The 23,190-nt window shown below is 39.7% G+C and overlaps 1 pseudogene; it reads left to right on the top strand.

Moving 5' to 3' along the window:
* The first annotated feature begins 1,748 nt into the window (after positions 1 to 1,748).
* On the top strand, positions 1,749 to 1,847 carry LOC130036957 (uncharacterized; annotated as a pseudogene).
* The last annotated feature ends 21,343 nt before the right edge of the window (positions 1,848 to 23,190 follow it).

Raw genomic sequence — 23,190 nt, forward strand, 5'->3', positions numbered from 1 at the left:
TGACCACAGCCCCAGAGGCACATGGATCCAATTCGGAACCCAGAGGCTTTGGGCAGAAATGTGACTGAACTATGCATTAAGCTACGGCACCATTCTCCCTCAGGTGGGAAAGGGTATTTGTCACTTCTGCCTTTCTCCCCCCTGGCGGCACGATGCCCACCACCTCAGAGATTATTGGACAGCCAGGTATGAGCTAGGGTGACAGGGCAACTACAGTCTCGTGGGATTGGGGGTGAGGGGTAAAACTAGCCCATTCGTCCTGCCAGCCAAGACCATGAGTTGCCCACCACGAGTGGCTCTCTGGCATGCCATGGCCCCAGAGAAAAAAAGAGCATGCCCTGCCACAAAGGCATGTTTTGGGGCATGGTGGGAGGAATACTGGTATCATGCACCAGTTACATCTCCATTCGTCCTAGCCCTGAGATTTTAGCAAGTGCCACATTGGAGGTTTTTTCACGGTCAGGGAAATGAGATACTTCATTGTTACTGGGTTTTGGCATATAGAACACACCACGGGTAGCTTGCCAGTCTCTGCCATGTAGGCAAGATACGCTTGGTAACCTGCCATGTTCTCTGAGAAAGAGAACTGGACAATATGAGTTGTTATCTTATCAACAAGATCCAGTATCTGGATCTTGGCCATTGATGGGATTACATGGCTCCAGAGGCAGTCCGTGGGTGTAACACTTAGCTACTGGAAGATGGGGGAACTGGATGTAGGAGGCCCATTCTTGGTCCGAGCAGTCTTGAATATCTCAGCCCCGGGTCCCGCACACCTGGGTTCCTCTGCCAGTTCCTTCATGCATGAGGCTCCTTCAAGTGTGGTGAGAGTGGTCTTAAGCATAACTATGGCTGGTTGCAGAGGTCTTCAGCTGCCAGGTCTCTGCTCGGGGTGGTGAGGGAAACTCAACCCACCCCCTCCAAGGGGCCCCAGTGAGGAAAGCCAGGTGCGGCATCAGGAGACTGCCATTTCAGAGATATTTGGACTTAATTTTTGATCGAAAAGTACACATCATTCAAACAGTTGTATGTGCTTAGTAATAAAATATTACACACATGTTCAATCACCTAAGAAAGCCCATTCTGCTCAGAGAACTAGATTTTTAATTACAGGTCTGTTTTGCCCATGTGGAATGACTGAGAATCACTATGAGTAGATATAAAACTCACTATACACCCAAAGATGCACACAGGTTACTTTGAGTCATCTGTGTTGTTAATGTGTCTGGGCCATTAAACTACATTGAGACCCTTTTTCTGTCCTTTACAGGAGCCTCATGAGTCTCACATTCCCTTCAAGTTTAACTTGTAATAAAGTGGAATGAAATCATCAATATGCTTCTCACCTCTTCCTTCAGGAGAAAAATCCTACTTACTTTCAAGGTGGTCAAAGTGCGGACAACGCCATCCACCGTTTTCTGGAGATGTACACGGGACCGAGGTGAGAATAGCAAAAGGCTCCAGTTTAATTTTCTTAATGAAGATTTCAGGGAAGAGCATTAAACAACACTGATTCTCTATCTTCCAAAAGAATTATTTTGCAAAACTGATGCCCTGGGTATGGTAAAATATAATATTGTAAAAACCATACTTTTCCTTCTGGGACATTAATGTTCTAAATTTATCACTTCAAGCTCCTTTGAAATACCTTCCTAGATTGGGAATCACTGTCTGCCATAGGAGTGAGTAAGGACAACACTCAGAGAAATCAGAAGAGAAAAATAGGGGAAAAAATCAACTCTTATACTGAGTTTGGCAACACATATACTAAAATTGAAATGATACAGAGATTAGCATGATCCTTACACAGAGATGACAGGCCAACTTGTAAAGTGTTCCATATTTTTCTGGCATTAAGAATTAACAGGGCTACTTTAAGCTAAGACAAGCCCCACAAGTACTCCAAATTTCGACATAAAGATAGCAACAATCCCTATCACAATGATCTCTCTCAACGTCAATGGACTAAATACACCAATTCAGAGGCACAGGACGGCAGGATGAAATAGAAAACTGAACCCAACATTCTGCTGCCTGCAAGAAATACATCTGAGCAATCAAAGCAACCATGGGCTAAAAGTAAAAGGCTGGAAAACAATTCTTCAAGAAAAGAACACCTCCAAAAAGCTGCAGTGGCAATACTAGTATCAGACCACATGAACTTCAGACTAAAGGTTATAAGAGACAGTGAAGGTCATTTCTTAATGATCATGGGATATGTACATCAGAAAGAACTCACCCTCCTCAATGTAGATGCTCCTAATGACAGACCAGCAAAATACGTAAAAACAACTTCTAATAGACTTAAAGAAAAACATTGATAGCAACACAATACTAGATGGAGATTTCAACAGTACTTTCTCACTTCTCAATAGATCAAACAGACAAAAACTCGGCAAGAAAATATTTTATTTGAGGGAAGTAATGAACAACCATTGGCTTAGAGAAGAAATCAAGGAGGAAATAAAAAGATTCCAGAAAAAATGACAACGAGGAACTACCAGAACTTGTGGGACAGAGCAAAATCAGTTCTAAGAGGAAAGTTTATAGCTCCGCCAGAATTCAACTGGAAGAAAGAAAGGGCCTACAAAAATAACTTACAGTTCAAGATTTTGGAAAATGACCAAGAAAAGGAGTCCAAACTAGCCAGGAGGAAAGAAATAATAAAACCTGGAGCAGAAATCAATGAGATATAATCCCAAAATACAATTCAGAAGACCAACAAAAGCAAGACATGGTTCTTTGAGAAAATAAATAAGATCGATAAACCACTAGCAAGACTCACAAAAAGAAAAGAGAAAGAATCCTAATAAACCGAATCAGAAATGCAAAGGGAGGCATCATAATAGAAACTACAAAATCCATAGGATCATCAGAGATTATTTTGAGAATCTTTAAAGCAGGAAATGAGAGAATCTGAAATAAATTGATAAATTACTGGATTCCAATTACCTCCCAAGGCTGAACAAAGAACATTTTGAAAACTCGAACCCATCACTACAAGGAAATTGAAATGATAATCAAAAGTATCCCCCAAAACAGGAGCCCAGGCCCAAATGGATTCACTAATGAAGTATTTCAAACCTTTCAGGAGGACCTACTGCCAATATTTTTTAAGATTTTCCAGGAAATTGAAGAAACAGAAATACTCCCAAGCAATTTCTATGAGGCAAAGATCACCCTGATATTCAAATCAGACAGAGAAACCACAAAAAAGAAAATTACAGACCTATTTCTTTGATAAATACAGATGCAAAGATCCTCAAGATTATACCAGCAAAGAGAAATCAGAAACTCCTCAAAAGGTCACACTCTATGACCAAGTAGGTTTATCTTGCGGATGCAAGGATGGCTTAACATTCTCAAGTCAATCAACAGAATACACCATCTCAATAAAATAAAGATAAAAATCATATGATAATATCAATAGTTGTAGATAAAGCATTTGATGAGATCCAGCACCCATTCATGATGAAAAACTCTCAACAAAATGGGAGTTGAAAGTACTTTCCTCCATCTAGTCAAAGCAAACTACTACAAACCCACACCAAGCATTATTCTCAATGGGGAAAAACTAAAGGCTTGGAGAAAAATCAATGAGCTAGATTCCCAAAATACAATCAGGCACAAAACAAGTTACCCACTCTCACCACTCCTATTCAACATAGTACTTGAAGTACTTGCCATATGATTTTGGTAAGAAAAAGATATCATGGGCATCCAGATAAAAAAAGGAAGAACTCAAGCTTTTACTATTTGGAGACGACATGATAGTATACTTAGAAAATCCCAAAGAATCTAGCAAAAAGCTCCTGGGAAGAATAGATTTGTTTACTAAAGTAGCATATTACAAAATCAATATCCAATAGTCCATGGCTTTCCCAAATACTATTAATGAAAGAGAAAAAAGAGATAGGCGAAAAACAAACCCATTCACAATAACCTCAGAAAATCAAGTATACTAGAATCAACTAAAAATGTTAAGGACCTATACCAAAAACACTCTACAAAACACTACTTCATGAAATAAAAGAGGATATGAGGAAATGGAATCACATCCCATGCTCATTGATTGAGAGGATTAACACTGTCAAAATGGCAATACACCCCACAGCGCTATAAAGATTTAATGCACTTTCTATAAGGATACCCATAACATTTTTCAAAGAAATCGATTAAACCCTCTTGAAACTCATACACAACAATAAACTCCCATGATGAGCTAAAGCAATCTTTGGTAAAAAGAAGAAGGGAACAGCTTCCCCAACTTCAAACCCTACTAAAAAGTCGTAGTAATCAAATTAGCATGATATTCAGATAAAGACAGGCCTCAGATCAATGGAATATAGTCAAATATCCTTACGCTGGCCCTCAGATTATTATTACCTAATGTATCATAAAGGCTCAATAAATATGAAGTTGAGCAAGGAAGTCTCTTCAACAAGTGCTGCTGGGAAAACTGGTCAGCAACATGCAAAAAAAATTTAACTCAGACCTCTTTATAGTGCCAGGCACAAAGTCAGATCAAATGAATTAAAGACCTCAATATCATACCTGAATTCTTAAGATATATGGAGAAAAATGTGGGAAGATCCCTCCATGACATTAAAGCTAAGGGAAACTTCTAGAATGATACACCACTGACCAAGGAAGAGGAAGTGAAGATAAACAAATGAGACTACATTAAACTAAGAAGTTTCTGCAACTCAGAAAAAATGGTGACCATGATAAAAAGAGAGCCCACATAATGGGGAAAAATTATTTATGCAATACCCATACAATTAACCCCTTATTGTATATAACCCAAGATATATATGGCACTGGTAGAACTTTATGAGAAAAAGACATCCAACCCCACCAAAACATGAGGAGAAGAAATGAACAGAAACTTCCTCAAAGAATAAATACAAATGACCAAAAAACAGAGGTAAAATTTTCTACATCATGAATCATCAGGGAGATACAAATCAAAACAGCAATGAGATATCTCATACCACAGAGATTGACACACATCAAAAAGAACAAGAGCAACCAATGTCAGCATGGAAGTGTGGAGAAAGGGTCTCTTCTTTACTGTTGGTGGGGATGCCGATTGCTTCAGCCTTTTCGGAAAACAATATGGGCATTTCTCAGAAAGCTACAAATTGAGCTTCCATGAATCCAGCAATACCACTTTTGGCAATATACTCCCAGGCCCCAAAACACACAGCAGAAATGCTATCTGCACTTCTATGTTCATTGAAGCACTATTCACAATAGTGAGAATCTGGAAACAACTTGTATGCCCAAGAATCCTCAATGATTAGTTAGAGAAACTATGGTATATCTAAACAATGGAATACTATGCAGCTGTTAGTGAAAATGAAGTTATGAAGTATGCTTATAAATGGATGTACATGAAGAGTATCATGCTGAGTGTGATGAGTCAGAAGGAGACAGACAGATATAGGATTTTATTCATTTGTGGGATATGAAAAAACATAACTTTAGATTAATACCTTAGGACAGTAGAAATAAGGGCCAGGATGATTGGTCCACTGTTAGAAGCCTACCTTATGGGCTGGGGGAGATGGCAGTTGGGATCGAGAAGAGACGACTATGACAAAGATAGTTGGAAATGATCATGCTGGAAAAGAACTGTGAAGTGAAAATAGGTAAAGGAAGAATCATGGTAACCTATCAGTTCCTGTGTTGTAAACCATGATGCCTCAAAAGGGAGAGATCGGTAGATGGGTAGATAGGTAGAATAAAGGGAGAGACAGGGGGCGGGGGTGAGGAGAGAGAGAGGGAGAGAAAGGATTTCAGGGGGAAAACTGGGGACACTGTAGGTGGGAAATGTTCACTGGTGGAGCAATGGGTCTTGGAACACTGTATGACTGAAACCTACTCATGAACAGCTTTGTATCTCTTTATGTCCTAGTGATTCAGTCAACCACTCATGGTGATTCAGTCAATCACTCAATCAATCAATAAGTAAATAAATAAAAATCAACTCTTTGGACCCAACCATACCTAGAGGGCACTCCAGCTTTATAGGTACATGAATCAAGTATCTTCTTAGTTTAAAATGAGTGTGGTATGAGTTTGTCACTTTCAAACATAAGAATTCTGATTAATCACCATGGAATGTTTGTTTAATATAATGTTTTCTGAATAATTTTTATGAGACAAGATCTGTGAATAAAACCTTCAAGTGAAGAATACAACATTCAATTATTTCTGTCACTTATTCATTTATTCAATTATTATTATGGAGAATAGGATTCAGGTGAGAAAACGAGAAATCTTTTACTTATAGCATGAACCTCTAATGTCTGGACTGCACATTTCTAACATCTTTAGAATGGCTATAATATAGCTAGTTCTGCTTGAGAAATAATTGACTTCTGTCCAATATTCTGAATTTTGCCTTATTGTGTGGCCTGAATAAGTATTTCTATGAATAGAAATTATTAATTATCATTAGAACCCACTTGAATGTTAACAATACTGTGATTTATATTTTAATCTAATTACTTTTTCTAAAAGAGATAAATTTGGATGTGGCAGATTAAATCCAATTGAGTCCTGAAGAGGTCAGGGAGTAAATGAAAATTATAGGAAGAATTTGATGAATTGGGGAGGGGAAGGGCTTAAAGGCCAACATATTTCACCACCTGAATTTAATAAAATTTATTTATTACATTCTCATAATGAATGACAGCATTACTTGGTACAGTAGTTCAGGTGAAATATAGGATTTTTCTAAGAAAACACACACACACGGATACATGCACACACACTCATTCTCTTTCTCTCTCTCTCTCTCTCTTACTCACACATGCATGCATGAATTCTTATAAACTCAACATTCTCACACAATAGCACTCATAAACACACACACTTATAATCTCTTCCCATCTTTCCACCCTCCCCTGCAGTCCGCACTACCCCTGATCCCTATCTCCAGCTACTTAAATACATGCTACCCATCTACAATTTTCATCCAAGCAATTGCTAAAGAAAGAACAAAAGTGTTCATGTGTGTACATATTTACTCATTTTATTTTGCCTCCTTTATATACCTTAGGCCTTCAACATTTTAAAAACGCAATACTGTTTATTATAGAATATACCACTGCCACCCCTAATATCTACAAGCTACTAGAGAAAAATAAATTATCAAAGAAGCTACACAACAGTCCTGAATTTTCTTGTTTGGTATCAATTAACCTCTAACAAATTTTATAATAGGTTGGGTCCAAAATGCTGCTGCGTGTCAGTATTTCCTGGGGCACTATCTTGAGAATCCAAGTATGGAAACCCTTGCTCATAGCATTGTCACTCCCGGTGTGGGTGTGGGCAGCAGCATTGATGGTACCTGACCACTTTTTTTTATGCATTGCCTCACTTTTTATTCTTTTAATGCTTATTACTGAAACACCAGGAGGTACAGTTGTAGACTTACAAATTTTTGTGCTTGGGTTTCAGTTATACAATGATCCAGTACCCATTCGTCAATCAGTGCCCATTCTCTGCCATTTATATATTTTTTAAATTTTTGTTAGTGAAACACCATGAGGTACAGTTATAGATTTACAAATTTCTGTGCTTGGGTTTCAATTGTACAATGATCAAATACCCATCCCTCCACCAGTGCCCATTTTCCACCACCACGGGTCCCAGTGTCCCTCCCACCCCCTATCCCCCAATCCCACCATGCCTTTGTGGCAGGGCATTCCCTTTTGTTCTCTCTTTCCTTTTGGGTGTTGTGGTTTGCAAAAGAGGCATTGACTGGCAATCATGTTGGTCTATACTCTACTTTCAGAATGCTTCTCCAATCCTGGGAGGATCCTCCAAACACCCTTTATTTGGTGCTCCTTACTCTATATGAGCTCCCTTTCCCCCTAGAATGTGTGGCTGGATTCCAAACTATGGAGCAAAACTCCTGGTATTAATCTCACTGGCCACTTTTTGAATGAAAGCTGGTGTCTCTGGTTCCATGCCAAACAATTTAAACAAGCATCTGCAATAAAGGTTCCCCACTTATTTTGTGAAATGAGAGTCTTTCTTAAGAGCCTTTCAGACTGGAGTGATAGCTCACTGGAACGACTGTGGACTTTGCCTGTAAAAGAAGCAGACTCTTTTCCTGGCACAACATAGTACCCTGAGCAACACTGGAAGAGACCCTTGAGCCAAAGCAGCACCTGAACATGACTGGATGTGTCCCCAAAGAACCAATAATCATCAGAACATCTAGTTAGAGTAACCGTCAACAAAATAGTGCCTCTTTTCTCCATTCATAATACTCAAAGTTCTGACTGCAATATCATTAAGAATACTAAATAGTTCCTGTAAATTTTATTCTTCTTCACATATATTTACTCTAAAATAATTTAGATTTCGTTTTAAACTACAGGTAAAAAAGTAAAATTATAACTTTTTTAAAAAATTAAAATTAACGCCTATACATAGCCAGGTAAGACTCAAAAAATTAAAAAGCAAGCAAGCAAGAAAGAAAGAAAGAAAGAAATTAAAAATTAAAAACAATGTTGTTTACAGTGCTAAGGATCAATCACAGATCATCATACAATGGAAGACAAATTCTGAATCACTGAGTTATAACCCTGTTCTTACATATTTACAAAGGTCTTATTTGATGTCTCATTACATTTTCTCTTTTTATTAAAAAATGCTTTTTGTAGTGGACCTGATTGCCACCTTACCTCCTACTTCATGACCTTTGCTTCTCTTGTATATTTTAAGATACATATTATATTTTAATATAAATAAATATATATAAATACTTATAAAATATTGTATATTTTAATATATATATCTTGTATATTATAAGACCCAGTTGTCACCTTATCCTTCCTAAATCCATGCTTTCCTTTGACAGACTTTCCAAGATCATGTATGGCTTGCTTTAACTTGGCATAAATGGAAACCTTATTTTCTGTATGCTCTCACGCTAGAGGTGATGATGTTTTTGATCCTGGAGAAGTTTTTTCTGGGGAGTTTTCTGGCTGCTTCTACTTGACTTCAAAATATATAAAGGTAAGTCATCATCTTTTTTTTTGCGTTTTTGGGTCACACCTGGCGATGCACAGGGGATACTCCTGGCTCTGCACTCAGGAATTACTCCTCACGGTGCTTGGGGGGACCATACAGGATGCTGGGAATCTATCCTGGGTATGCCGTGTGCAAGGCAAATGCCCTACCTGCTGTACTATAGCTCCAGCTCCCCCCCCATCCCCACAATTCATCATCTTGAGGGCCTCAGATTTTTACCTTTGATTTAGAAACTTCATCTTTACATTGGCACAGTAAATTGAAACCACAAAATCATTGAATGACATGTTATAATGGTAGCAGCCAAGAGCAAACATTGATAACCCATAAGTTGGCATGAATGACTTCTGTCTCAGAGGCTTCACTTCTGAGGATCCCTGTCTGTTACGTATCCCAGGATCAGAACCTACATCAGGCCATCAGTAGAAATTGTCTAACCAGAAGCTAGCCGTCCACTGGGATCAGAATCCTTGATCCATCTAACTTGTAATTTTTCATTCATGACTTGTTGACCTTGTTTCAGTTGGAGACATCCAGAGCATCAACACAGCTTCCCAGTAGTTTCCACAGGAAATCCAAATACCTAAGAATGTTATCATTTCTTACGCCACTGTTAAAGATTTTTTTGGAATCCCACGGTAAGATACTATCATTAATGTTATAATATTACTGTTCTCCACAGTCCAGATCTCCCGAAAGAACTCTCTACCCTTCTCACTCCAAGTGCAGACTCCTGTTTAAGATATCCTGAGCATACTTCTAATAGTGTCACTCAGGTTCTCCCCTAAAGTGCACAAGTTAAGTTCATACCACTCCAAGTTCTTATTCCTAAACTACCAGAGTCGGCTTGGTCCTCAAACTTGTGTTCTCCCTTGAAGAAATACCGTGCTTCCTTTCTGCATGTCTCTCTTTGCTTGCTTTGTTAAACGAGTGTTCTCTCTTGAACATATATTCCATTCCACCCTACACCTGTTTCACAAGTTTCTAAGTGTTTTTCAATAATATCTATTTTGCTTCACTAAACTAAATATTTTAAAGCACCAGAGCAATGTTAAAACCAATATTTGTATCTTTTAAACCACAAATTTTGAAAATGAAAGGTGGTAAAGCAATGGAATACTACTCAGTTGTATGAAGTGAAATCTTCTTATTATTTGTATAAAAATGGATAACATGAGGATATTATGGTTAGTGACATAAACCAGGCAGGGAAAGATAGGCATCATACAAGTTCATGCATATGTAGCATATGGAGAAAACAAATTAAAAGAATAAAATGGGATTGACCAACGTCTAAATCATTGTTTATATTCTATGATTTATAATTCAATTAATAATGGTTTGTCATACACACAATTCCAACATGACACTCCTCATTCTCTCAAAAAATAACCCCTCCCTCTCCCCCAAACCCCCAGAATCCCTCCCTCCCAATCCCCTGACTCAATTGTGTGGATCAGTTCTCCCTTTACATTGCCCTTGAACCTTTGTTGCTACCTTGCTGTGTGTCTTTACATCCCATATATGAGAAAAATCTCTCTGTATCTGTTCCTTTCCTTAAGGCTAACTTTACATGCATGATATCCTCTAGTTTCATCCAATGTTGAAAATTGCATAGTTTTGATCTTTTCAAAGCAATAAAAACAAACTATAGAACTATAAGTCTATTTAGTTACCAGAAGGAAAGGTGTAATCAAAGTGGAAAAATTGAACAATGGTGAATGACAGAGTAGGCTTTTCAGTGGTGAGTGTAATGTGATACATGCATGTTGATTCTGCATAATCCTAAAATTTAAGCAGTTCTATAAAGTAATTATACATAACAAAAAGTATTTAAATAATTGACATTTATCTATGATTTTGACATATTTATTGCGTCAAACTATCAGAAATAAAAATAAAGTGAGATAGAGATATGGTGTATCACTATACTTTTAAATAAGAGAAGTGATGAAAATTTCTCTGTCTTGATAAACTGTCAAATAAATTGATTCCAAAATCAAATTTATATACTCAAGGAAAAATAAAAGTCAACCAACTTAATCTTTTGCCTTCACTCAGGTTCCCATCTATTGATCTCTGGCAGACAAAACAATTTGTATTTTATTTTATTTTTAATTTTTATTAGTGAAACACCATGAGGTACAGTTGTAGATTTACCAATTTTTGTCCTTGGGTTTCGATTATACAATGATCAAATGCCCATGCCTCCGTCATTGCCCATTTTCCACCACCATGGATTCCAGTATCCCTCCCACACACATCCACCCATCCCACCATGCCTCTATGGCAGCGCATTCCCTTTTGCTCTCTCTCCCGTTTTGGGTGTTTTGGTCTGCAAAAGAGGCATTGAGTGGCACTCATGTTCTGTACATAGTCACAATTTTTATTTTCAAGGGATTTCTTGGCAGAGATTTGGCATTCTTTGCTAGCAACCAACTCGTTTTCTTCGGCTTTTTTTCTAGAAATATATATTTACACTAAGACTGACTAGTCATGGCACCAAATTGACAAATGTCCCTGTTTTTACTTCAGTTCTGTTGACTAATTATCATAGATTATTTGCCCCACCCTACCCTGCCCTGTCTGCTACCATCAACCACCCAGGGATCAAAAGGTGTACAGGAGACCCACCCTACCCAGATAAATACCCCACTGGCAGACTTCCACTCTCGACACTACTTCGACTACCCAGCCCTCGCCACACTCCAGGACACTTTCCGGACCCGCGTGGCAGCTCCGGCTGAGACCCATGCACAACTGAAGACCCACAGAACAAGATAAGCGGAACTCTCTGAGACCTTGGACTCCAGGCTCCGCGGACCCAGGGACAGAGCTTCTCTGCTTGCTCCCACCACCACAGGTGACAAAGGGATTCTAATCAGGAGCCCCACCCTACCCTGCCCTGTATGCTTCCATCAACCATCCAGGGATCAAACTGTGCACAGGAGACCCACCCTACCCAGATAAATACCCCGCTGGCAGACTTCCACTCTCGACACTACTTCCACTACCCAGCCGTCGCCACACTCCAGGACGCTTTCCGGAACCGCGCGGCCCCTTGCGGCCGAGCGACACATCATAAGACACTAAATACCCATCCTCTGGAATTGTTGTACCATATTTTATAGGGTTCAAATATGGTAACACCTACAAGGGTGATTAGAGGTCACCCCAAAAACCTCTATCCCTCTCGGAAAGATTGGCAAGCTACCGAGAGTATTCCGCCCACACGGAAGAGCCTGGCAAGCTATCCGTTGTGTATTCGATATGCCAAAACAAGTAACTACAACTGGTCTCATTCACCTGACCCTGAAGGCTTCACCGACATGGCAGCTCTGAGAAGGATGAGAAAGGAGAGGCCGACAAAATCTCAAGGTCGACCTAGGCTGCCACAACGAAGGAAGACAAAAATGATCGTCTGTACTTTCAATGCACGTATGCTAGCATCAGATGCATCCATCGAGGACCTGATGGTACAATCACGAATGATCAAGTACGACATGATTGGTCTGACCGAGACAAGAAGGCACGAATCTCACCATGCAGTTTTCGACACTGGAGAAGAATTGTTCCTCGGAACATGCGATAAAAGAGGTGTTGGAGGCGTCGGTGTCCTTGTCAACACAAACTTGGCCAAGAGCATTGATTCATTTGAATGCCTAACAACCTGAATCGGACGTTTACATTTGAATAGATGTGGCTCACTGCCTGCAGTTTCTATCTTCGTTGTCTATGCACCAACATCTCATTATGATGAAAGAGAAATCGAGAAGTTCTATATGGAACTAGAGAAGTTCTATAAAGAAGACCACACCTTCTACAAGACCATTTTGGGTGATTTTAATGCCAAGATAGGACCGAGAAGATCAGCCGAAGAACTTCACATCGGGACCCATGGCCTAGAATGGAACGAACAGGCTGAGAGACTGTCTGAGTTCATCATGTCGACCAAGACCATTCATGGTAACTCACAGTTCCAGAAGGCAGAATCTAAACGATGGACATGGGAGTCTCCCGGTGGACGATTCCACAACGAAATAGACCACATCATATTCAATCGACGGTTTTGCCTGACTGATGTCGCTGTTCTCCCGAAATTTCGAACGGGATCGGACCACCGTCTCCTTCGTGCAAAATTCTACTTCACAGAGCGGGGAGAAAGGGCTGCAAAGTTCAAAAAGAGAACTCCCAGAATGACGACCAACTGAGAACTCTTTGGTACTATTGCAGCAACATGGGAAGATGCCATTGTTGACAACAATGACGAGGAATATGATCCACTGGTTCAGCACCTCCATGAATGTGCGAGGAATGCCAAGAGAGAGATAGCCACAAAAAATCGCCTATCTTCGAAAACTCTTGAGATAATTCGCCAGCGTGGTTTGCCGCATGCCTCAGGCAACCGCAAGCTAACGTCCGAGCTCGCAAAGCAGTGCAGAGATGCGATCAAGGAAGACCTCAAAGAGAGAAGATCAGAAGTACTGGTATATGCGGCAGATGCCAGGAAAAGTATTCGTAAGGCCCGCCTGTCCTTCGCTAACTATAAGACCAAGATGACTGCCCTCCGACGTCCTGATGGATCCATCACATCCTCCAGAACGGCAATGGAGAATATTATCCATGACTTCTACTCAAATATCTTCGATAACCATGTCTACTTGCCGACATACCAAATTCCACAGGATGGGTATGTTGTTCCCAAAGTTCTCCCTTCCGAAATCCGACACGCCATTTCGTTGGTAAAGAAACAAACAGCACCTGGCCCAGACAAGGTCAGACCTGAACACCTGAAGAACCTGCTGTCAGTACTCATCAATACACTGGCTCAGCTCTTCACTCCCTACCTGTCTGAATGCAAGGTTCCGTCCCAATGGAAAACCAGCAGGACCGTACTACTGTTCACGAAGGGAGACATCCATGATATTGGCAACTATCGCCCGATCTGCCTATTGTCTGTCATCTACAAGTTGTTCACTCGAGTCATCCTAAATAGGATTGGCCGAACATTAGATGAAGGACAACCATGCGAGCAAGCAGGGTTCCGCAAAGGATTCAGCACCATCGACCATATCCACACGATAACCAAACTCATTGAGGTTTCTCGGGAGTTCAAGATGCCGCTCTGCTTAACGTTCATTGATTTAAAGAAGGCCTTTGATTCTGTTGAGACGGAAGCGGTCATTGAAGCCCTAGCCAATCAGGGCATTCAAGCCCAATACATCAGGATTCTCCGTGAGCTGTATTGCGGATTCACTACCAGGATCTCACCATTCTACAAAGAAGTGATCGTTGACGTCAAGAGAGGGGTGCGCCAGGGTGATACCATTTCACCGAAACTCTTCAGTGCCACCCTCGAGAACATCATGCGATGACTGGAATGGGAAGGAATGGGAGTGAAGATAGATGGTCGGCAACAACACCACCTCCGCTTTGCTGATGACATTATTTTAATAACACCAAACATCAGCCAAGCGGCACAAATGCTGGCAGACTTTGACCGTGAGTGTGGAAAGGTCGGACTACAGCTGAATCTTACGAAGACAATGTTTATGAGAAACAGCCTTGTTCCTGATGCCCCATTCGCTCTCAATGGAACGACCATCTCCGAATGCAACAGCTATGTCTACCTACGTCGAGAGATCAACATGACAAATGACTGGCACCCGAGCTGTGCAGGAGGAAGAGAGCAGCTTGGAACGCCTTCAAAAACGTCAAAGAAATAGCTAAGAGGAAGAAGAACCTCCGGCTCCAGGCACATCTCTTTGATTCCACTGTTCTTCCTGCATTAACATATGCCTCAGAGACCTGGGCCCTACGCAAACAAGATGAGAACGCCTTTCAGGTCTCCAAAAGAAGAATAGAAAGAGCTATGCTTGGAATATCACGTTTCACTCAAATGAGAGAACGAATCCTGAGTTCTGACATCCGTCGACGATCAAGGATCAGGGATGCTGTCTCATTTGCCAAGGGGTCGAAAATCAGATGGGCTGCTCACGTAATGAGATTTAAAGATGACCGTTGGACTAGAGCTGTTACTGATTGGATTCCACGGGATGTCAAGAGACCGCGTGGCCGCCCACCTACCAGATGGTCAGACTTCTTCATCAAGATCATGAATGATCGGTTTGAGGCTCTTCATATTCCCGGAGCGAAAGATGCCATTGGGCTACACTAGCACGCGACAGGGACAAATGGAGACGTTACTGGTGCCCGCTCGAGCAAATCGACGACTAACGGGAAGTTAAGTGATTAAGTGATTAAGTGATTAAGTGATTTGCAGTGGATAGAAAATAACTGCCCAAAATTCTTGGGGTAATGGAAAATGTTTATTCTTCCCTTAGTTTGGAAAATCCCTGTCACTAGTATAGTGACATTCATCGAAATTTGTAAACACAATGATTAATAAGAGGTAAACCATGACTGCCACTTCAAGGAAGAAAGGGCCTTCAGCAGACATCTTCGTTTGCAGAAGGATAGCTCTGGCCTGGGTGTGGGTAAAACAAGAGAACTGTGAGCTACTGGCAGTTAATACATGCTCTGAGGCTATGTGGTGACACTGCTAGAAATGTGGATAGCCCTGATTAGGTAGGGTCATGGGGGAGAATGGAATGATGAAAAGAAAGCAGAGCAATAAGACAAGGTGATAGATTCCTTTGTATAAAAGTTTTCATCTCTATTGTACTAATCTGTGAAAAAGAGAACCAGCTTCTTATCATTCATTCTGGCAATATATTATACTTAAATAGTGCTTCAGGAAAAAAACGGTCCCCTTGTTAGTTGATATAGCCTGAATATCTGTGAGGTCTTTGAACTCTATGTATACACTGCTGATGACTTAAACCAATCTCTCTATTTAACTACCTAAACTGCTATGGTCTCACCATTTAACTCTCTAAACTCTGATGGCTCCAAATCTTCTAAGATCAACTTTCATCTCTTCCATGATATCCAGGATTCTCTTCCCAACCTTCAACTCTCCCTTTCTTTCTCCATCTCTCTACCAACTATGCTCTCCATGCCAAAATTTGCAAAGACAAGCTTTCTTGAAATATAGATATGAGTTGACTTCTCTTTTTTTAACATTTAGGCAATTTTGATTTACAAAGTCATTTATAATGGAGTTTTGTCATACAATATTCCAATTCTAATCACACCACCAGTGTCTTCAACCCTCGACCAACAAACGACCCATTTCGCCCTGCATTCCCACCGATTTCCTTGACGAACACATTTTGAAGTTTAACTATTGTACTTTGGGTTACATACTTACAGTGGTTTTGGCATTGGTGGTTAAGATATACACCTCAACTTTTTCATGCTAGCCTTCCTATATCAATGCCAAATTATACCATGTAGGGAAAATATATGAGAACAAATCATTAAGCTCCAATATTTTTCCTTTTTTTTCCTTTTATTAGTGAAACACCATGAAGTACAGTTGTAGATTTACAATTTTTTGTGTTTGGGTTTCTATTATACAATGATCAAATACCCATCCCTCCCCCAGTGCCCATTTTCTGCCACCGTGGATAATATGTCTCCCACCTCCACCCCCACCCCATCCCACCCTGCCTCTGTGGCAGGGCATTCCCTTTTGTTCTCTCTCTCATTTTGGGTGTTGTGGTCTACAAAAGAGGCATTGAGTGGCAAACATGTTCAGTCCATAGTCTACTTTCAACATGCATCTCCCCTCCTGGGTGGATCCTTCAAACACACTTTATTTGGTGCTCCCTCTCAATCTGAGCTGCCCTTTCCCCTAGAATGCCCGGCTGGCCTCTAAGCTATGGAGTAATGCTCCTGGTGCTGATCTCAGCTATTCTTGGGTATTAATCTCGTATTTTGTTACTTTATATCCCCCAGATGAATGCAATCTTTCTATGTCTATCCCTCTCTTTCTAACTCATTTCGCTTAGCATTATACTTTCCATATTGTACCAGTTGTATGTAAATTTTATGACTTCATCTTTTCTAACAGCTACATAGTACTCCATTGTATAGATGTACCAAAGTTTCTTTAACCAGTCATCTGTTCTTGGGCATTCAGATTTATTCCAGTTTCTAGCTATTGTAAAGAGTGCTGCAATGAACAAACAAGTGCAGATGTCAATTTGACTATACATTTTTGCCTCTCTGGGATATATTCCCAGGAGTGCTATTGCTGTGTCAAATGGGAGTTCAAGTTCTAATTTTTTGAGAATTGTACATGCTGTTTTCCAGAAGGACTGAACCAATCGGCATTCCCACCAACAGCGAAGGAGTATCCCTTTCTTGCCACATCTGTGCCAGCATTGGTTGCTTTTGTTCTTTTGAATGTGGGCCAGTCTCTGAGGTGTGAGATGGTATCCCATTGTGGTATCTCATTTTGATCTGCATCTCCCTGATGATTAATTATGTAGAGCATTTTCTCATGTGCTTTTTTGCCATTCGAAGTTCTTCTTTGAGAAAGTTTCTGTTCATTTTATTGCCCCATTTTTTTGATGTGGTTGGATGTTTTCTTCTTGTGGAGTTCAACCAGTAATTTGTATATCCTTGATATCAACCCCTTGTCAGATATGTGTTCAGCGAATATCCTTTCCCATTCTGTAGACTGTTTTTGTATTTGGGTCACTGTTTCTTTGGAGGTGCAGAAGCTTCTTAGTTTAAGATAGTCCCATTTATCTATCTCTGTTTTCACTTGCTCGGCCAGTGGCGTGGCATCTTTGAAAATACCATTAGCCTCAATGTCATGGAGGGTTTTGCCAACTGTGTCTTCAATGCACCTTATGCTGAATGGTCTGATGTTGAGTTCTTTAATCCATTTTGATCTTACTTTTGTACATGGTGTTAGGCAGAGTTCTAAGCCCATTTTTTGCATGTTAAGCTCCAAATTTTTAAAATAATCTTTAAACAATTTTGATCGAAAAGAAAATAGTGTGAATTGGAGGGGACAATCCCCTGGCAGCCTGCAAAGTCATTTTACTTTTCCACATTACAAAAGAGGAAATCAGTGAAGGAGGTCAGTCATAACGCAAGTTAGCTGACCCTGCTGAGCTGTGGTCATTAGGGGATTTTGTGCTCTTTTCTCCTTCCACCAGAAGTCCAACCCTATTAGTTTTGTCTGTTAAGTTCCCATAAAACAAAAAAAGTTTTACCACACAGGAACCCATGTAATGAGCCCAGCCAAGGTGATAAAAAGAAATTTCAGCTAATTCATAGGTTAAGCATGGTAGTAGAAACTAAATATCATGTTTTTTTGTATTGAATCAGCACAAGACACAAATTACAAACCTTTTCAGGATTTAGTTTCAATCATAGGATATTTTAACACCCAACCTCCTCTAGTATACAGTTTCATTGCTATTGTCCCCAGTTTCTCTCCCACCACTCCCTCTCCCAACCCCAAACCCCACCTGACAGCCTGCTGTCTCTACACTATGACAAGCACCTCTCTCTCTCTCTCTCTCTCTCTCAACTTTTGGGCATTATGGATTGTAATACAGATATTGAGAGGTTATCACCTTTGTTCCTTTACCTACTTTCAGTACTCAGTTCTCATCCAGAGTAATCACTTCCAAATATCATTGTCATAGCGGTCCTTTCTTTATTCCAAACGCCTGCCTTCAGCACTTGTGGCAAGTGTCCAACCATTGACCAATTCTCCTGGTCTGTGTTTCTGTTATCCTTGGGTATTAGTCTCATACTCTGGTTTTTTATAACCCAAAAAAGGGGTAGTCCAATCAGTATATCCCTTTCCTTATGTCTGATTTCATTCAGCATGATGTTCTTCCTTGTACATCCATTTATAAGCAAATTTCATGACGTCAGTTTACTAACAACTGCATAGTATTCCATTGTGCAGTTATATCATAGTTTCTTCTGGCTATTGTGAATAGTACTACAATAAACATAGAAGTGCAGATGGTATTTCTGTTATAAACATCATGTTTAATGTAGGTTTCCAGGTTCCATACATACAGAATCCACTTACAAACCCACCTTTTATAATTTTTTTAAAATAATATAATTTATTGGGCTGGAGCGATAGCACAGCGGTAGGGCTTTCGCCTTACAAGCGGCCAACATGGCCGACCCGAGTTCGATTCCTCCGCCCCTCTCGGAGAGCCCGGCAAGCTACTGAGAGTATTCGATATGCCAGACACAGTAACAACAAAGTCTCCAATGGAGACGTTACTGGGCCCGCTCGAGCAAATCTCTGGGCTGGAGCGATAGTACAGCGGGTAGGGCGTTCGCCTTACAAGCGGCCAACATGGCCGACCCGAGTTCGATTCCTCCGCCCCTCTCAGAGAGCCCGGCAAGCTACCGAGAGTATTCGATATGCCAGACACAGTAACAACAAAGTCTCCAATGGAGACGTTACTGGGCCCGCTCGAGCAAATCGACGATCAACGGGAGGGCCTTTACCTTTACCTTAATATAATTTATTATGATGCTTTCTAAGAAACTGAAGCTATTAACAAAAACTCAGGGAAAACATATTCTATAAAAGCAACAAAAATAACCTTAAGAAACGATCACAGCCATGTGTTCTTGCTCCTCAAATATCCTTGATATATTGTCAATATCTTTCTATACACTTAAAATTCATCAACTTTATTTCTAAACATTATTTAAAGTTATATTAATTTTAATAGGTGTAATCAGCTTTATAGAATATGTATTTGATTCCTTCATATTTTGCATAAACAAAGTTTGAATTCACCATATCACTGTAGCACTGTCCTCCCATTTATTTGCTCAAGAGAGCACCAGAAACATCTCTATGTTGAGAACTGTTGTTACTGTTCTTGGAATATCGAATACGTCACAGGTAGCTTGCCAGGCTTTGCCATGTGGGAGGGTTACTCTCAGTAGCTTGCTGGGCTCTCCTAGAGGAGCAGAGGAATCGAACCCAGGTTGGCCACGTGCAAGTCAAACGTCTTACCCACTGTGCTATCGCTCCAGCCCATATATATATTTATACATATATATGTGTATTTACACACACACATACATATCTATATATTCATCTTACATGGCCCTTAAGCTCCAACTCTGATTTCTTCCTCCTCCAATTATTTACTACTTCTCTCCCCCTAGTTGGGGCTCAACTAATGTGCCGAGTGCCTTCAGAATGCATTTCTGAGGCCAGGATAAAGGCATGCATAACACATAAATGAAAGGAAGGCACAAAGCATATGTAGATAAATGTTATATGGACACATAATTGAGATGACTTGTTTACAAACTGTATTGGATTCAAGTACAGTGTTCCTAATCTCAGCAAGTGTGTATTCATACTCCATGCATTGTCAAATATCCAGCTACTGTCCACAACCAACAACACTCCCCCACATTTTTCAGTCATTTACTTCCCCTCTTGTTAGCACCGTTTTGATGTCAGAGTGTAAAGGTTTGATTTTGTTTTTGTTTAATTAGTCCATTTGATATTTTTCATTATATTCCAGAAACAAATGAAATATTTTTTAAAAAAATACAGGACAGGAGGTGATATCAGGCAACAAATGAAATAGTTCATGTGGTTGACAATCAGCAAGAGACTTTCAGGTCAGTGTGATGAAAGGAACATCCAGTTTTCCTTCCCAGCATATTTCCAAAGGACTGGCTTGGAGCAGGGTACATGCTGGGAAGAACAGCAGGACAGTCTCAGTGTCTTGAACATATAGGGGCCTATTTTCTTCTTTGAAATTGTAATGGTATTGACCTCCATTGCAAACCACAACACCATAAAGGAAAGAGAAAGCAAAAGGGATGCCCTGAGGTGGGGCTAGCTGGGGGAGATGGGGTGTGGGAACTGGGTACATTGGTGGTGGAGAATGGGCACTGGTGGAGGGATGGGTGCTTGATACTTATATAACTGAAACCCAAGCACAAAGGTATGTAAGTATACAACTATACCTCATGGTGTTTCACTAATAAAAATTAAGAAATAAAAATTAAAAAATTAATAGTGCTATCAGCTGGTATAAAAAAAGAAAATGTAATGGTGTTGACTAGATTATATCAAGATCATTTTTAGCTATACGTTTCGATGATTCATCCTTGATTCACTGATTGATACTTTGAAATGTCCCAGTTCATTCTCATTCAGAGAAGTCATTTATTTTTCCTAGTATTTATGTGTACAGGGAATTTGTCACAAAATTCTTTATATAAAGTATATTGAGGGACTCAATGATAATGTTTTATTACAATTTTGCAAAGAATTAAAAAATACACTTTTAAAAGATTTTCTTGGTTATATATATAAAAGCTAAAGTACAACAATTAAGGTTAACTCAATATTTTCTAAAGTTGTTACATTAGTATTTGAAAAGAAATTTTAAAAGATTCTGGGAGATGGGATGGGAAAAAGTCATGGATACTTAAAGATCAGTAGAAGTCTTTGGGTATGTGGGGCAGGGGAGTGTCTAGGAAAGTTGAGATCACACTCAGCTATGTGATCTAATCTCTATATATCTAATCTCTGAATTAGATACCAATGATATATCCTCACAGATGTATTCTTATGACTATCATGTACACTAGTGAGACCAAGGGAAATAATTCTTAGCATCGACATTCTTGGAAACGGAAGTAATAATGAGGTTTTTATGATTGAGTTGTTATGATTTCATAAGCACTGTTTGTTTCCTTAACCAAACTGGAATGTCTTTAAAAGACCAAATATAGGAAAATTAATTCACTTTTAATTTAATATAGAAAATGTTGAATTTACAGTTTAAATAGAGATATCTTTTAAAAAGTCTTTCAGAGACACTGTCCTTTACTTGTTTTATTAGGAACTGAATGTGGTAACCTATAATCTCTAATTCCATCTGTAGTCCTCCCTACTCTATTTCTAACAATCCAAATAAACTTCACTTTAGACCTAGTTTTCAGTAATCTAAACTAAACTTATAGTAAAAAAAAATTCTTAATCATTAAAAATCATTTCTAATAAAACATATAATTAAAAAGTTTAATGCAGGCAAATACTGTTTTAATCCTTAAAGTAAATTTAAAAATCATAATAATACTCGGTAACGCATTGAAACATAGCAAAAAATAGATGGTATATATCTTATTTACAAATTGGTAACTGTAACACATTGTCCTTTTCCATTTCAAGGATGAGATGATTCCATAGAGTAGATTTGTTCATGAACAGTGCTATATTCTCTCCTGGATGCGTATTTAAAAATACTTGCAATGTGCCTGTTTCTCAACGTTTTGTGTACTATAGGCCTCTTTGCTATTGTTAGATCTTTCTCTTGTTTATTTTTAGTTTATGTTCCAATTTTTTTATTTTTAATTTTTAAATTTTTATTAGTGAGACACCATGAGGTACGGTTGTAGACATATGAATTTTTGTGCTTAGGTTTCAATGATACAATGATCAAATATCCATCCCTCCACCAGTGCCCATTTCCCACCACCAGGGATCCCAGTATGCTTCCCACCACCCATCCCCTCATTCCAACCTGACTCTGTGGGAAGGCATTCCCCTTTGTTCTCTGTCTCCTTTTAGGTGTTGTGGTTTGCAAAAGAGGCATTGAGTGACAATCATCCTTGGTCTATATGTTCAGCATTCTCTACCATCCTGGGAGGATCCTCTCAACACCCTGTATTCGGTGCTACATTTTCTATCTGAGCTGCCTTTTCTGCTAGCTTGTGTGGTTGGTCTCCAAGCTATGAAGAAAAATTCCTGACACTAATCTCGGCCACTCTTGGGAGTTAGTCTCCTATTTTGTTATTTTAGGTCTACTGGGATCTGGGAGGTCTTCAGAGATTTTGAGAGCCCCGTTTTCATCTGGTCAAAATTCTTAACTTTTTGTTCCTGAGTTGGAGTTGAGGTCAGCGCCAGGTTACTTTGGGCTGCAGATATCATGGGAACTTCCCTTAGCTCAGGTGGTGTATTTCACTTCAATACCACCTGTCTATGGAGAGTTTTCATCTATTTTGACCCCAATTTTTGAATTTTGTTTCCCTTCTCTTAGTTTTACTCACCTTGAAAACTCGATTCTGTGATGGATTGAGCAGACAGAGAGAAGTCGATTCCAGAGGAGGAGGCTGGTGGTTGGTTATTTGGGGGCTGGACCCCCTTGAGAACCATAACTATTTCTCGCGATGAGTTGCTGTAAGTTTGGGGGGCAG

This window comes from Sorex fumeus, unplaced genomic scaffold (assembly GCF_029834395.1).
Source record: "Sorex fumeus unplaced genomic scaffold, SorFum_2.1 ptg000070l, whole genome shotgun sequence".
Taxonomy (NCBI): Eukaryota; Metazoa; Chordata; class Mammalia; order Eulipotyphla; family Soricidae; genus Sorex; species Sorex fumeus.